The sequence below is a fragment of the Daphnia pulicaria genome, chromosome 1 (genome assembly GCF_021234035.1).
Source record: "Daphnia pulicaria isolate SC F1-1A chromosome 1, SC_F0-13Bv2, whole genome shotgun sequence".
NCBI lineage: Eukaryota > Metazoa > Arthropoda > Branchiopoda > Diplostraca > Daphniidae > Daphnia > Daphnia pulicaria.
In genome coordinates, this window is record NC_060913.1 from 3,117,692 (window position 1) to 3,122,216 (window position 4,525).

A 4,525-nucleotide genomic window follows, 5' to 3' on the forward strand; every position below is an offset into this window, starting at 1 on the left:
TGATTAGTCTCACTTCTCATCGTTGATTGACTTTTTTTTATCATCATTTAGTCCCACTCATTATGTGAAAATTTAGGAAGGAAAAGAGTGTTGGGTAGTGAAACTGGACCTAGTGAAACTGGGATCCTGCTTTCCTCTGCCCTCTAGTGTGTGTTTCGACACTGTATTCTGTCAACTGTCTGTCATGGCCTCATTGTTTTGTGTCATCGTTTTATGATAATTTTACAGTGTAATGTTAAATAATAATTTTCGATTTATTCATTAAATTTTTTATTTAAATAAATGGATTCAAATGTAACACAAGAGTCGTTTTTATTATCTATGTAAAATGGCACTTAACAGGAGAAGAGATGATATGATTTTGTCTTAGATCATTTCAACAGTGCAGGAAACATGGTAAAAAGGAGATTTAGAACATGATGAAATACAATTTTCCGTGTCAAGGCTCTTGCTCTTGCTTTGGTTACCTAAAAATTTCAAAGAACCAAAATGATATAACTCTATGAACAATCACATTTCTTGAAATTTTACCAATTAGCAGGAAGGCGAAGATGAGTGACTTTTTTCAAATCATCAAGGCATTGTAAATGAGGGAAAGCTTGTTTTGCATGTCGAATAAAGTATGGTAACAAACTATCTAAATGACAAGCTCCTGCTATAATATCACTTAGGGTGACATGGTAATCGACTGGCAACTGGTCATCTTCAAGACAAAATTTTTTGAAACTGTAGTATGACTGATGATAAATGTTATCTGCAAATAATTTTGTTGTTAAGTTTTCATCACATAGAAAGATTAGTAAATAATGAATACATACTGTCAAATCCATTTTCCACGGCTGCAGCTTTCCATTTCTCTTTGTTGATAAAATTTTGCTAGCCATTAAATCATCAAGGCCTTTTAAATCAGGGAATGTTTGTTTGGTATCCTGAATAAAGTATGGTATGCTATGATATCACTTAGGGTGACATGTAAATTGTAAATCAATTACCAACTTGTCATCTTTACGACAAAATTTTCTCAAATGGAGGAATGTCTGATGATAAATGTAATCTGCAAATAATTGTTTTGTTTAGTTTTCATCACACAGGAAGGTAAGTGACATAATGAAAACCTACTGTCAATTCCATTTCGTTACGTTTTCCAGTTAATTCAGCACCCACATATGTGAACTATCTTCCAATCTTGCACAGATTTGATAGGTAAATGATGCCATCAGTTGTGACACTGAAGGCATGTTTTTTTTTCTTATTAGAATCCTGCAATAGTTAAGATTTGAAACGTAGACACATTGTTTCACGAGATAAAATCAATCACAAACATTCAATCAATCAATTGCAATAAATCTCCACAGTCTTTTTCTTTTACAGATATCTCGCGAACGAGAAAAACCCCCTAGCAAATTTAATCTTTTCGGTTAAACGGAAAGTTCTTCTTTCATTTAGAGGTGGTTGCATCCTCTAATTTTAGAAGACATTTTTTCCTATATTTTAGAAGTTTCCCCTCTTTTTTCCCTTTTTGCTCCCAATCTCTCGTTAATTTCGTTAACACTTGTAAAAATTAATTGGCTTAGATGTAAGAACTAATTCTACGTCGAATGCGATATGTCGATATGTCGTGATCAGTGTATCACGAAAGCGTCAAAGTCCCGAAAACCATTTTTGTCGCCCCCCGCCCAATTCCCCAGGGACCTCTCATGGTTAATACTATTTGGAGGACTGTCTGAACTTTTTTTCTCTAAATTGTTCGGCCTTTAAAGGCATTAGGCCTGCGGCCTTTTTAAAATAAGAATTTTAAAAATCTCTCAGGGATCAAGCCCCTTCGTGGCGCCTTCGAGATTTTTATTATTAATTTTCGGTTTTTTTAACAGATGCTAAATTAAAATAGTTAGTTCTCTGATTAGTCTTACTTCTCATGGTTGATTGTCTTTTTTTTATCATCATTTAGTTCCACTCATTATGTGAAAATTTCGGAAGGAAAAGAGTGTTGGGTAGTGAAACTATTTGAAATAATGTACTTTGGCGGGATTTTGCTTGGCCCTGCCCTCTAGTGTGTGTTTTGACACTGTATTCTGTCAACTGTCCGTCATGGCGTCATTGTTGTGGTTTTTTTAGTGAGAATTTTACAGTGTGTAATGTTAAATAATTTTCGATTTATTTATTCAATTTTGTATTTAAATAAATGAATTCAAATGTAACACAAGAGTCGTGTTGAAAAATAATCCATTTCTGTTTATCATTTTCACCATCTCTTTCTTCCCTTTTTTATTGATCGTAGGTTTTATGAGAGAAAACTAAATATAATTCGGCCAATATTCAGATTCAATTTTATATTAATAGCATCAGTAGCAATCAGAACTTTACAGGGGTGATCAGGATTATTGAACTTCTTGGTGTGAACTAATTTAGTTTCATGTGGTAGTGATGCTTGTTAGATGGTTTCAAACTTTGAATATCGTCACCCAAAGTGGCAGAAGTCAAAACGCATTGATAATTAGTGGGAAGGTTTATTTAAAAGAAAGAGAAGGAATGTTAATCATAAACAGATTAAAATATGCATATTACTTACCCAAACACACACTTCATATCTTCATCAAAACTAAAACAAAACAACTAAGTCAGCTTTGTCAATATCAAAGGATTGAAGGGAATTTTTCAGCACAAGCATTTTAGACACCAAATGGATCAATATAGTTGAAGGGGTTGCTATGGTAATGTCAGGATGTGCCACTAATAGTGTTTTTTGTCCAGAAATTGCTGTGTATAAAAAAAATTTTATCAAAATCTACATTTTTATTTGAAAAACAATTTATGTGAGAGCCAGCACTTACTGACAGCACGAGAGGAATTGGTGGTAAATGGCAGAAAAGCTTTTTGAAGTTGCTGACAAAGTTCTCCAGTTGGTCTGAGGACTAATGCACGAGTGACTTGCTCTTTGGTTGTCTGTTTCTCTGTCGGGATGTTCTGAATGATGAATTTAATGTTATGAAATTTGAGTTTTAATCACTTAAGATCTATAACAAATGAATCATTAAATATGCACACAAAATGTATAGTTGTATTACATATAAAGGGATACCTTGTCACATTTGAAGTTGCTGGAGATGAGCACTGGAGAAACAGAAACATGATCTATATTCAAATTTTGTGGAAATAATAAACAATAATAAAAAAGGTTTATAAAATTGATGAGTCTCATTACCTTGTGAAAGACAGCAAAGTTGTCGAGGTTTAATCACTATAATGAGAAATGTTTTGTTTGTTTATGTGGCAAAAACCCATTCGTTTGACAAGCAGGCTATTGAATCATGTCGTCTGCTAGTGAATTCAATTAAAAATCAATCTGGGTGTCTTTTTCTTTCGCAGATATCTCACGAACAAGGAAAATAGTAATGCAAATTTAGTCTTTTCCGTTAGATGAAAAGTTCATCTTTCAATTAGAGGTGGTTTGATCGTCTCATTTTAGAAGACATTTTTTTCCTATATTTTAGAAGTTTCCCCTTTTTTTCTCCTTTTTTGCTTCCAATCTCCCGTTAATATTGTAAATTGTTGTAAAATTAAGTCATAATATATGTAAAAAGTCATTCTACGTGGAATGAGGTAAGTCGCGTCGTGATCGGAGCATCACGAGAGCGTCAAAGTCCCGAAAACCGTTTTCGTCGCCCCCCCCCCCCCCCGCCCAATTTCCCAGGGACCTCTCAGGGTTAATAGTATTTGGAGGACTGTCGGAACTTTTTTTTTCTTCAAATCTCTCACTCTTAAAAGGCGGTAAGCCTTCGACTTTTTAAAATAAGAATTTTAAAAATCTCTCAGGGATAAAGCTTAGAAAGGACTTCAAGAATATTTATACTAACGAAAAACAACAACTGAGTACTGGAAACACCTTCAGAGACAGAAAATTCACAAATGACTCTTTATTTATTTGAAATCATTATTTTGACGAAGTTCCATGTTGCCCAGCAATATGGCCTTCCAACCATTTAGTTTTTGAGGTAATTTTCACTTTTAAAACTTACCCATTATACTGTATTTAAAGAATAAACACGTATAGTAAATTTTTTTAGTTTTCCTCAAATTACGCTTGGAGCGTGAGGGTGGCATTGGCTGAGATTTTGAAAGAAAGAATGTATATTAAAATTTCTATACCGCACTTTCTCACATAATAAAATTTCAGAATTTTCAGAATTTCAGAAAAAGTTCAAATGACGGTTAACAAGGGAAGCAATGAATCAGTGACGTGTAGTTAAAACCTGACATGACAAAGTAAAAAAGTGTGTCTTAAGGAGTTTCTTGAAATCTAGTTTGATGGTTGTGGAGCGGTTGGCAGGTGGTAGTTTGTCCCAGTAGTGCGGAGCATATGTTGTGAAAGACCTCTTCTGGTAGGCCGGCTTTTGTGTGGTGCTCTTCTTCTTCCTTCTTCTCGTGGTTGAAGACAGAACTCCAAGGCTTCTAGTCCCGATGCGAGTGCCGAAGTGACCAGGGACGTGGAGTCGAATGCCCTTCTGATGTTAGACGGGTGCAGTTC

General features: G+C 34.6%; 2 long non-coding RNA genes across 3 annotated transcripts; both read right to left on the bottom strand.

The window, feature by feature from the left end:
• Positions 1-295: 295 nt before the first annotated feature.
• LOC124320812 lies at positions 296-1,747 on the bottom strand. Its single transcript, XR_006914044.1, has 4 exons — positions 1,120-1,747; positions 993-1,054; positions 819-929; positions 296-754 (listed from the first exon to the last, which is right to left on the bottom strand). It is a non-coding gene; the product is annotated as an uncharacterized LOC124320812 (long non-coding RNA).
• Positions 1,748-2,248: 501 nt separating this feature from the next.
• On the bottom strand, positions 2,249-3,684 carry LOC124320811. 2 transcript variants are annotated; one of them, XR_006914043.1, is made up of 4 exons: positions 3,203-3,684; positions 3,080-3,132; positions 2,832-3,014; positions 2,249-2,757 (listed from the first exon to the last, which is right to left on the bottom strand). It is a non-coding gene; the product is annotated as an uncharacterized LOC124320811 (long non-coding RNA). The 2 variants fall into 2 exon arrangements; XR_006914042.1 differs by having other exon boundaries at positions 2,832-2,964; positions 3,203-3,682.
• Positions 3,685-4,525: the final 841 nt, after the last annotated feature.